General features: G+C 44.7%; 1 protein-coding gene across 15 annotated transcripts in view; it reads right to left on the bottom strand.

Annotated features, from left to right (window-relative positions):
* Window positions 1–12,620, bottom strand: part of CSGALNACT1 (chondroitin sulfate N-acetylgalactosaminyltransferase 1) — a 339,147-nt gene that overhangs the window by 105,315 nt on the left and 221,212 nt on the right. Inside the window, exon 1 of one of the 15 annotated variants that reach the window (XM_086380531.1) lies at window positions 6,844–6,963. The exons of the other annotated variants lie outside the window; for them this stretch is intronic. The gene's annotated coding sequence lies outside the window, so the exon portion shown is untranslated. Of the gene's footprint in view, window positions 1–6,843; window positions 6,964–12,620 lie in introns of those variants that run through there. 15 annotated transcript variants of the gene reach the window in all.

Below are 12,620 nucleotides of genomic sequence, written 5' to 3'. Positions count from 1 at the left end.
ATACATTTTGTGTCTATCCACTGCACTTCACAATATTTCTTCCTAGAAGAAGTTTCTGATCACAGAAAGCTGCCGAAATATGTCTGGGGCGACTCGGCTATAAGATGCTGGTTAAAACAGGTGAGGGCCGCAAGCTTGCAGAGGAGCTGTCAGCTACAAATTGGCCCTCGCCATGTTCCTCTACAAGGATTAGATCACATGCTGCAGCAGCTGACCTCGACATGTCCTGAAGGAGCTCAGGGTGAAGACCAGGAATGAGGCACTCTGTGCTTTGGGAAAACTGGCAGAATAGGTCTTCAGCTAGATATTCTCAGGAGCTGATTTTATGAGCCCGATTCTTGTATCTCCTCCTATCTAGAAAAGCACTGAAACACTTCTGGTGATGACTGTTTCTCATGACTGGCAGAAATCTGCAAAAAATATGTGCTTGATTGTGTGTATTCCCTCTTCACCAAAACCACATACATACTGATTCCACCCCTACCTCTTTGGAGCAGTTTCTCAGAGCTATCTGAGGAGCTATCTCCCAGGCTATAGTCCTCACTCTGCCCCCAATAAAATATAACTCGAAACTCTCATGTTACAGAGAGTTTAGAAAGGAGAATAGCAAAGGCTCAAAGCCATCTGTGGTGAGGGAAAGAATGTGAAAAGAAACAGGTGTCTAGTACATTAAAAAATGTCAAGCCTATTTCCAAATTATAAGTCCCATGCCTGTTATCCATGAGTAAACTAGATCATACAATAAGTAAGAAAAGAAGCATTCTCTCCCATGTTTAATTTTATGGAAAAATTACTGAAGTCTTCAAGCTAAAGGCCCGCAAAAATATTTCAGGATGCTTTCCCAGCACCTCAAAGAAGGATTTGACATCTAAGCTGCTCCTTAAATGTTTCCAAACTCAAGGATCTGAGATAACTCAGTAATTTACAACTTCTGTTCCCATGACAGCAGTAAAAACTGGGATAGAAATTGATTATTAACCGAAAACAGACCTTCTTGAAATGGGTGATTCAGCAACTGAACTCTCCTGATTAGAAGGCTTAGAAAAATATACATTCAACCTCAAAATCACTGGTTCAACTGAATGTCCATTAATAATATTAACATTTTAAACATTTGCAATCATTTAAACAAGGATTAATATCCCCAGATTAACAACTGAAAAGTGAGAATTTGTTTCTTATAACTGAGGGAAACACAATACTCCAGCTCAATGTCTGGAAATTTAGAAACTAAACATGATTCCAACCTAAAAATAGCAGACTGAACCTATTTATTTAAGCTGATGCAATACATCATATTAACAGGCTACGAACAGATATTACACCACCTCATGAAAAAAACATTTGACAAAATTCAATACCCATTCATGATTTAAAAAAAAAAACTCTCATAAAACTAAGAATAGAGAGAACTTCATCAAGTTGATAAAGAATATCTACAGAAACTAATATTGTATTAATGGTGAACTACTAAACTGGAACAAAGCATGGATGTCCACCTTCATAATTCTACTGAGTCTAGTACTGGAAACTCTAGCTAGTACAACAGTCAAGAAAAGGCAGACCAGACTAGAAGTGAAGAAATAAAATTGTCCGTATTTGCAGATGACATGATTGTCATCTCTAGAATATGCAAAAATCAATTGTATTCACAAACAAGTGGACACACACTTAAAATACAATAGCATTTACAATGATTCAAAGAACTGATATACTTAGATATAAATCTAATAAAATATATATACAACCTGTTTGCTGAAAACTACAAAACGCTAATAAGAGAATTCAAAGAGCTAAGTAAATGCACGCAAGGACTGGAAAACATATACACAGATTCAAAGACTCAACATACGAGAGATACAGTCTCCCCAAACTGATACACAGATTTATTGCAACTCCCATAAAAAATCTCAGCAGAATTGTTTTATACATACACCTAAGATTATTCTAACCATATAAGGCCACAGAGGAACAAGAATAGCTAAAACAATGTGAAAAAGAATAAATTGAGAGGACTCAGTCTACCCATTTCAGGAATTATTACACGACTACGGTAATCAAGACCGTGACACCGGCACGGGAACAGACACACAAACCAGTGAAATGAGACAGAGAAGTTGAAACAGACTCAGTGGACATGGCCGAGGGGGTTTCTCGAAGGCGCAGAAGTAATTCAGTGCAGGACACACAGTCCTCTCAACAAAGGTGCTGCAGCAATTGACCATCTACAGCCCCACCTTCCCCAAAACACGTTGACCAAAAATTAGCTCAAAAGGGATCACACAGCTTCCCTGGTGGCTCAGCTGGTAAAGAATCTGTCTGCAAAGCAGGACATCTGGGCTCAATCGCTGGGTTTGGAAGATCCCCTGGAGAAGTGGAAGGCTGCCCACTCCAGTATTCTCGCCGGGAGAATTCCACAGACTGCATGGGGTCACAAAAAGTCAGACACGACTGAGCGACTTTCACGTCAATCCACTAAACTATAGCATTTTGAGAGAAAGAAACACAGGCGAAATCTTTGGGATCAAGGACTAGGCAGAGAGTTCTTTCACTGGCAATGAAAAGCATAATGCATAAAAGGAAAAATGAATAAAGTGGATGGCATCAAACTTTAAAACTTTGGCTCTGCACAAGACTTTGTCAAGAGGATGAACAGGTAGGTTACAGAGTGGGGAAATACATGCAAAACATATCCAACAAAGGACTGCTGCGGCTGCTGCTGCTACTAAGTCGCTTCAGTCGTGTCCGACTCCGTGAGACCCCACGGACGGCAGCCCACCAGGCTCCCCATCCCTGGGATTCTCCAGGCAAGAACACTGGAGTGGGTTGCCATTTCCTTCTCCAATGCATGAAAGTGAAAAGTGAAAGTGAAGTCACTCAGTCGTGCCTGACTCCCAGCGACCACATGGACTGCAGCCCACCAGGCTCCTCCGTCCATGGGATTTTCCAGGCAAGAGCACTGGAGTGGGGTGCCATTGCCTTCCCAACAAAGGACTAGTATCTAGAACGTATAAAGAACTCTCAGACTCAAGAGTGAGAAACACAAATAGTCCAAGTAGGAAGTGGGCAAAAAGACAGGAACATTTTGCAAGGTGGGAAATCAACCAAGAGGTCAAGGCAGTGATCCAATCACGAGATAGTGGTGTGGATGAGGATGAGGAACCACCAGGGCAGAGGGGAGGAACCTGAGCTCTCCACTGGACACAGGACTGGAAGACTGGACGGCTGGATGGGAACACGGGAGGAAGTCTTACGGATCGTGGGAGCCACTGGATAGTTTTGATAGGAACAAAGAAAAGGGACAAAGTAGGTGATTTTATATAGTTAATCCCAGTGCGTGCTTGCTAAGTCGCTTCAGTCGTGCCCGACTCTTTGTGATTCTATGGACTGTAGCCTGCCAGGCTCCTCTGTCCATGGGATTCTCCATGCAAGAATACTGGAGTGGGTGGCCACCGCCTCCTCCAGGGAGTTAGTCGTAGTAGGGGATTGTAAATAGAAAAAAGTATGGGAGACCCCTGTAAGTTAATGATCATTCAAGCAAGCAGGTTTGCTTAAGCACAAAACCAAGCATGCTTGCTGAACAACAAAACCATGGATCAGAAGAACAAAACATGCCCCCAAATGATAAAACCATGGTGGCATGAGACCCACATCCTGTTCAGTGAGCTCAGTCGGTTAATGAGCCCCCAGGGCATACTCTCCGTACACATAGAAAACAGTAATTTATGGAAAGGTGACATTTCAGAGTGAAACACCCTCACTGTACTGAGATATGAAATAATTTCTCCATAGTGTCATGACAGTCCTGGCTTGACCGTGCAGGGACAAAATTCCCCTACCCAACAGGAGAAGGAGCTGATGATGGACGCGTCTACTCAAGAATGGGGAAGAAGGTGGTCCTCTCCCCATCCCCACTTTTCCTCTGATTATAAAACTGTAGCCCACTATGTTCTATGGGCGGCACCCTCTTGCAAGCCTTACAAGTGTCCTATTCTAATAAATCATTCCTTATTTATGACTTTGCCTCTCACTGAATTCTTTCTGCTCTGAGCCATAAAGGACTGGAGGACCTCAAAGCCACCCCACCCCGAGATGCCACCTAGCGGTTTCAGTTTAATTTCTTAGGCTGATGGAGATGGGAAGCAGGACAGGCTTGGAGAAAAACCCAAGCTGTCCTTCCAGCTGGGCAGGCTGGAGGTGGCCGTGAGGTCGGTGGAAAAGGCAGGGTTTACAGCGCTCGCTGTATACTGGGATCAGGGCTCTAGAGCAGGTCTTCCCACCTGTGCCCTTGGCTCCCCGAGGCCCCATACTGACCGGCTGTGTCATCTCCAGCGTCTCAAGCTCGCTCCTGCCCCAGCCTTGTACGCAACTCTGCTTGAACCATTCCACTAGAGACTTCCGCTCTCAGCCCTCACTTTTGGATGTGATGCTGCAGCCACACGGGCTTACATCATGATTCCTCACGCTTTCTCCTCGCCTGGAGAGCTCCATCCGTCCTGCTCCCTCTGCCTGTGAAGGCCTTCCTCTCTCTCCAGCCCCTCTGTGTGACTCACTCCCGTGCATCCGTCAGCATCGGCTTAGGCCTCCAGGCACCTTTGTGCGACCCCCCCGTTTAACACCCCCCATAGGGTCGCTTGACCTGGTCCCCCTCACCTTGGCCTGGCGGCCCGTCCACCCCACCCCTTCCCCATACTGCAGGTCCTTGAAAGAAACAGCTCTGTCCTATTCATTGCACCCTCCGCCCTCAGTCAGGCCTGCGTCAGCATACATGGGACAATCATGTGTTTCCTCTGGATGTATGTGGGCATGCTCAGTCCCTCTCTTTGCAACCCCATGGACTGTAGCCCTCCAGGCTCCGCCATCCATGCCATTCTCCCAGTAAGGGTACCAGAGTGAGTTGCCATTTCCTCCTCCAGGGGATCCTCCCAACCCAGGGATCAGACCCACGTCTCCTGTGTCTCCTGCATTGGCAGGTGAATTCTTTACCCCTGAGCCACCTGGAGGGTAATAAAGAATTTTCTCTGTTTTCAGTTTAGCTCTTACGGGTTTTCCATATCATCTTCATAAAAATGTATTTTTGTAGTAGAAAGTAAAAAATAATTCCTGAATGTTGCCATATCCCCAGTCCCTACAGTGAGTGTCTGGATAGATGAGGTCCTTTTGTGTTCCTGTCAAATACCACTCTGGGCAGTTTGCACAGGAATCCCACACTTGACAGTAAAGGTCTTCAGGTATCAACAAACGCTGGAGCGGAAACAAGACAAGAAGAACTCTGGCGTGGGTAGATTTATTATGGGAAACAGTTCCTATCCAAGGAGATTGTCTAGTTTTGGGTGGAAGGAAGGAAAGTGAGTATTTAAAGGCCAAAGAACCGAGTGCGCTGTTCTGTGAGTCACTTGATTTCAACAAGGATTTTAAGTGTGCAAGAAAGAAGAAACTAGGCACAAGGACCCACACACTCTGTGGACACACGGACACACACACGGACACACACATGCAGAGATATACCCAGACACACACACAGAGTAATCATTCACCAAAGCCTCTCAAAGTGAAAGTGAAAGTTGCTCAGTCGTGTTGGACTTTTTACGACCCCGTAGACTATATAGTCCATGGAATTTTCCAGACCAGAATACTGGAGCAGGTAGCTGTTACCTTCTCCAGGGGATCTTCCCAACCCAGGGATCGAACCCAGGTCTCCCGAATTGCAGGTGGATTCTTTACCAGCTGAGCCACAAGTGAAGCCCGGTTAATCCAAAGGAAGGTCATTTAAATTCCCTACAAAGAAAACACTGTCAGTCCAACCAGGGCTGGGTCACTTCAGCCACAGCAAGAAGCAAAGACCGTCCATTTTACAGAAGATGGAAACGGCGTTCACAGAAAAGGGATTGTTGACTCTTAGGCCCCAGGCTTCCCTGGCGGCTCAGCTGGTAAAGAATCCGCCTGCAATGCAGGAGACCTCAGTTCGATTCCTGAGTTGGGAAGATCCCCTGGAGAAGTCTACCCACTCTAGTATTCTTGCCTGGAGAATCCCACGAACAGAGGAGCCTGGAGGGCTATAGCCCATGGGGTCGAGAAGAGTCGGACACGACTGAGTGGCTTTCACTCGCTCACTCAGGTCCCGGGCTGGCGGGTGACTCCAGAGGATGCCCCCAGGAAGAAGGATGCTCCGTCCCTCTCCCACAAGTGCTGGCTGCAGTGCCTCTTCTCCAGGCCTCGGTCTGAGTGACACCAGGTGAGACTACGCTGAGTAACAGAGCAGAGGTGATGGTTCCCTGTCCGGGGAGGGTTTGGGAATCTGTGCTGAGGAGCAAGGCACACCTCCACGTCTTTCCACAGGAAGGCAACGGGCAGTGTCCTGCCCCCATTTCTTCATCACGCCATCATTGTTATTTCTTTACCTACCTAAAACTGTGTCCTTCACTTGAGTTTTTAGAATTAAAAAAGAAGAAAACACAATTTCTAAGTTGTCTTAATTGCCTAACTGGCTCTTAAGCTACACTGAAAGCACTCTGTGAAGCTCTTCCTTACGTTCCAACTCTGTGTCCCGGGAAATTTAGTCAGCAAGCTTCAGTAACGAAGTATCAGAGAGGCAAGAGCTATTCCCAGAACATTCACCCACAGGTGCGATCCTTCAGGAATACGGATAAAACTACCGGCAATAAAACCGATTTAAACTGTACCGACGCCCAACCCCGAGCACTTCAGAAGCCTGCATCTGCAAAACGGAACCCTGATGAAGAGCGAACTGCAGTTTTAAAATATTAGGCTCACGAGACTTCTAAAAATAGAAGTCTATTACGCGGAGAACCCTCGCAGCTTCTCGTCTTTGGCTCCAGGTACCTCTGTCAAAGGCCAACTCCAATCCCGATGACGGTTCAGAGGAACGATCACGTGGCTTTGCCCATCATTGTATCGCAGAGCTCGGCGTATTGCTGCAGACCGTTTACAAGAACGAAATGCAAGCCGGTGCGGGGAAGCGCTCACACAGCAGGCCCACAGCTGCTGTCCTCGGGAGGAAGCCTGCCTGCACGGTTGGCCCTTGGCTGGTGTCCGGGAACCCAGGGCTGTACGAGGCTCCCTATACCAGTGGGCAGCGTCTCCTAACTGATAAGGTGGTTTGGTGTCCAGGCTGTTTGCACAAACAATGTGATTTATGGTGAACATCTGCTTGCTTTCTGGGAGGCTGGAATTTCAGTGGGGTTGCTAGGCAGAGAAGGTCTTCCTGACCATCCCCACGATAAAACCCCAAATTCCGACTCCAGTGGGCTTCTGTGGGCAGAAGGCTCTGCATGCAGCTGCAGCGTTTGTTGTTCGGGAGGGGGAGCCTGGCTATCTTTCCTGGACAGCACAGAAGACCACACAGCCCTCACGGAGTCACTGTAGCCCGCCCCCGGGGGAAGTGCGGTCACGCGTTCATGGTGCAAGCCCTTCTGGCAAATCACCAAACTTGTGGATGTTTTGGGGGACACCCTCGCAAAGGCTTAAAACAAAATACGAGCTCTTACTAAGTAAAGATTTTGTTTGATCATTTCTCTAAAGGGGAAAATACACCACCATCGTCAAGTCCAGCCAACATAATGACCCCATGCTGCTAATTAATGGGGCTTTCATGAAGACACAACTCTAACTTTTTACAGGTCGTTTGCTTCCCTTTAGTTTACTGAAAAAGAAGAGCTGAGTGACCACAAGGACATGAATGTCAAACTACAGATTTTAGACAGAACCCAAATAATAACTCTGCTCCTTGCCAGAGGCAACAAAATAAGGCAGAGCAGACAGATGGACTATGGGCCTCCACCAAGAAGACTAGGATTTTATTTCTCTAATTCAGTCTTAAGAAAAATATAATTTAATAGGACTCAACTCCACTACTTTTTAAATTTACACTTTAAAAGACAATGGGAACAAATTATCACTAATTTTTATTACTGACATACACAATAAACATGAAAATTCAGATGCTCAAAATCAGAACATAAGATTTTAATTCTCTTCTCCAATAATGAAAAGAAAAGAAAAAACTATAGAGCTTTATAAAAGAGATGAGCAACACAGATATATTGTACAGCGCAGGGAAATACAGCCATTATTTTGTACTAATATTAAAAGGAGCATAAGCTATTAAATATTGAATCACTATGCAGGTCAGGAAGCAACAGTTAGAACTGGACATGGAACAACAGACTGGTTCCAAATAGGAAAAGGAGTACGTCACGGCTGTATATTGTCACCCTGCTTATTTAACTTATACGCAGAGTACATCATGAGAAACGCTGGACGGGAAGAAGCACAAGCTGGAATCAAGATTGCTGGGAGAAATATCAATAACCTCAGATATGCAGATGACACCATCCTTACGGCAGAAAGTGAAGAGGAACTAAAAAGCCTCTTGATGAAAGTGAAAGAGGAGAGTGAAAAAGTTGGCTTAAAGCTCAACATTCAGAAAACGAAAATCATGGCATCTGGTCCCATCACTTCATGGGAAATAGATGGGGAAACAGTGGAAATAGTGTCAGACTTTATTTTTGGGGGCTCCAAAATCACTGCAGATGGTGACTGCAGCCATGAAATTAAAAGACGCTTATTCCTTGCAAGGAAAGTTATGACCAACCTAGATAGCATATTGAAAAGCAGAGACATTACTTTGTCAACAAAGGTCCCTCTAGTCAAGGCTATGGTTTTTCCTGTGGTCATGTATGGATGTGAGAGTTGGACTGTGAAGAAGGCTGAGCACTGAAGAATTGATGCTTTTGAACTGTGGTGTTGGAGAAGACTCTTGAGAGTCCCTTGGACTGCAAGGAGATCCAACCAGTCCATCCTAAAGGAGATCAGTCCTGGGTGTTCACTAGAAGGACTGATGCTAAAGCTGAAACTCCAATACTTTGGCCACCTCATGTGAAGAGTTGACTCATTGGAAAAGACTCTGATGCTGGGAGGGATTGGGGGCAGGAGGAGAAGGGGACGACAGAGGATGAGATGGATGGATGGCATCACTGACTCGATGGACGTGAGTCTGAGTGAACTCCGGGAGTTGGTGATGGACAGGGAGGCCTGGCGTGCTGCGATTCATGGGGTCGCAAGGAGTTGGACATGACTAAGCAACTGAACTGAACTGATGCTGTATAACTGAAAAGTAATATGATACTGTAAATCAACTATAGTTTTTTAAAAAATCATAGAGCTTCCTGATAACTCTTAACGAAGAATTCTCTGGTTTTATTACGTTAGGAAGACCCAGAACTAAACCAAATAAACAGGCACCTGGTTGGAAGACCTTCCTTTTTTAACCACTCTGATGTAACAAACTCTTGGAGAAGATCTACAACCGTTTTGTCCAAAATTTCTTTTTCTTTCTAGAGAAATATGGAACATGGCCCCACAGCCTCGCTGGGAGCTTACACAGAAACGTATGTAGATTATAGAGTGGGTCTGATCTGCATTCATCCCGCTAGGTGACTACAGACACCCAACCTCATCCTCCAAAGGACGCTGTGAGTCTGAGAGAAAAGCCTCCTGAGAAGACAACAAAGAAAGAGACTATGGTTTACAGAAGAGTCTCTGGGCCTCTCTCCTGTCAAATAGAGAAGCTTTTAAAGACAAGAGTGGGAACCATGGGAGAAACCCATCCATCCTTTCAGACATTTTGCACTTTCAACAGCTGAGCTCCCAGGACGAGGGTGACCCCACAAGTGCACAGGTATTTCTGGGGGTGGGACTGGAACTCCGAAGGGTCACTCCCAGGTCAGCTTTGAGGTCACAAATGCACTTTTCTCCAGTGAGACTGTTCAAGTCCTACTTCTGGACTTGACTGACCCAAAGCCACAACTGGCCTGTCAGGGAGGGCTATTCATAGCAGCTAAGTGACCGCCAGGTGTGATACCTTCTCTACTATAGAAGGATGCAGGCATCCTCTGGGTTGAGCAGAGTCCAAGTGAATTAAAACTCAAGAAAAAATATTTCTAAAGAACAATTCACATTTAATTGAAGATGTAAATTCACAGACAAGCCTCTCATGAAAGATGAGACTGTGAGAATGTTCTCATGGATGCATTCTGGAAAAGCAGCCCTTGGCTTATGACATTATCCCCCTCTGATAATAATGGATGCTTTGAGAGCATCAAATGCCACCGCTGACATTCCCAGGCAAGTGACTAGATGGCCAGCTCGCTGACTGCAAGGATTTGCCTTCTGTTATTCCTTCCCTCCCCATGCCTAGCCCAGGCTTCAGACTTAACGGGAGCTCAATAAATGTTTCCCAATAAAAGACATGAGTATGTTAAAAAGAAGTGGTTGAACAACGGAGAAGAAAAAGCTGTGAAGACATAAATACATCAAATTATCAAACTACAATGCACTTTTCCTCCCAAAGTCCCCAGACAGCCACGGATGGGAGAGGCTGAGGAACCAATACGACAACCCCAGTTTTCAAGGAAACAAAGCAAAACGCAGAAAAGCACGTAAGTGGGGCACGAGTCTGAAATTCAGGACATGTGGTCTCCATGGTGTTGGATAAAATCACCAGAGGCGTTTTTCTCTTCATTTAACACAAGGAAGAAAGTCTTACAAGGAAACTAGAGTAGGCTCAATATGTTTGACATGTTCTAGTCAATTACAAACAGGTGTACACAGATAAATTTAGTAAAATCGAAACTTTCCTTTTAATATTTTTACCCAATTTCTATATATCAAATACTCCAACATAAGAAAGTATTTCTTTAAGTGTATTTTGAGAAGTGGGTTATGTATGGTTTCTGTACTTTTATTTATTTCATTTCTTTCTTTAGCTACACTAGGTCTTAGTTGTGGCATGCAAGATCTGTTTTTTTTTTTAATTGCAGCATGGGGTATCTAGTTCCCTGACCAGGAATCGAACCCAGGCCCCCTGCATTGGGAGCAGGGGAGTCTTAGCCACCGGACCACTGGGAAAATAGGGTTCTAATGTATGCCTAAGGGGTTGTGTTTAAATATCTGGGTTTTCATTGTTCCCTTCCCCAAAACAAGATGTCTATATGTCCATCTTATCCCTGCTACAACAATCGATTTTTGTGCAGGTTACTGACCACACACGAATTACTAGACATTATCCTTTCTAACAAGAGCCCCGCCTCTACCTCTGTTGAAGAAATTTGTGAACCTCAAATGAGCTGTTAGAGCAACTACCCCTCATCACTTTCCACTGAAACAGGGGAACATCATTAAGATTTAAGAGGAGGTCACAGAGACAACCAGAATTTCCTTAACCAAATGTGCCATCAAATCATTTAGAAAATAAGCACGTGGAATATCCTCTGACAATGCACAGCAAAAGAAATTCTCTCAGAACATAAGTCAAATTTTTTTTTAATCTACTGAGTTGTAGGGATCTACAAATCAGAAATTGGCCCTTCAGGACGTCAATAGATACTTGTACACCAATGTTAACAGAAAGATTATTCACATTAGCCAAAAAAGAGAACTCCAATGTCCATTGACAAATGAACAGATAAACAAAACATGGTCCATACATAAAACAGACTACTATTCAGTGTTATACAGGAAGGGAATTCTGACACCTGCTACAATATGGACGAACCTGAAGACACTCAGCGACATGAGCCAGACGCACAAAAAAAACCAGATACTGTATGCTTCTGCTTATGTAGGGGCACTTAGGAGTATTCAAATTCATAGAGACAGAAAGCAAAACAGTGGTCTCCGGGGACGGGGTGCGGGGGAGGCAAGACTGGGCCTGAAGATTCAGCTTTGTAAGATGAAAAGAGTTCTGCCGATGGATGGTTGCGATGGTTCCACAACAACGTGGATGGACTTTATGACCCTGAACTTCAGTGAACTGTGTGCTTAATGATGATTAAGATGACAAATTTCATGTTGTGCTGTGCTTAGGCTCTCATTCACATCCAACTCTTTGAGACCCCATGGACTGTAGCCCACCAGGATCCTCTGTCTGTGGGGGACTCTCCAGGCAAGAATACTGGAGTGGGTTGCCATGCCCACCTCCAGAGGATCTTCCCAACCCACGAATCGAACCCAGGTCTCCAGCATTGCAGGTGGATTCTTTACCATCTGACCCACCAGGGAAGCCCAAATTTTATGTTATGCGTATTAAAAATATTTTAATTTTTAAAACTTTAAGTAGTTTAAATGACAACTTGTTATAAACATTTTTACCACATTTTTGCAAAAGCTAACTAATACTGCAATATAAAAAGTCATTGAATTATGTACTTTAAATAGTTTTGTACAGTATTAAATTTGCATTTCAAGAAAGCTGTTTAAAAAAAAAGAACTTGGCCTTTCCAATATGACTATGTGTTAATCACTCAGTTGTGTCTGACTTCATGCTGTGCTTAGTCGCTCAGTCATATCCAACTCTTTGCAACCCCATGGACTGTAGCCCGCAAGGCTCCTCTGTCCGTGGAATTCTCCAGGCAAGAATACGGGAGTGGGTTGCCATTTCATTCTCCATCCATTACGACTAATTCCCAATTTAATTCAATCAACCACAACTGAGGGTCCCCCACGGAGACTGTGCTGTGCTTAATGAATTGGTCCCAACACCAGATGGTGCAGGTAATTATACATGACCAGAATCAGACTGCTTAAAGGGACGGCCAAAG

This window comes from Bos grunniens, chromosome 27 (assembly GCF_055505025.1).
Source record: "Bos grunniens cultivar Pamir isolate PY7600 chromosome 27, Bosgru_T2T1.0, whole genome shotgun sequence".
Classification (NCBI taxonomy): domain Eukaryota; kingdom Metazoa; phylum Chordata; class Mammalia; order Artiodactyla; family Bovidae; genus Bos; species Bos grunniens.
This window is presented reverse-complemented; position numbering and strand designations above follow the sequence as displayed.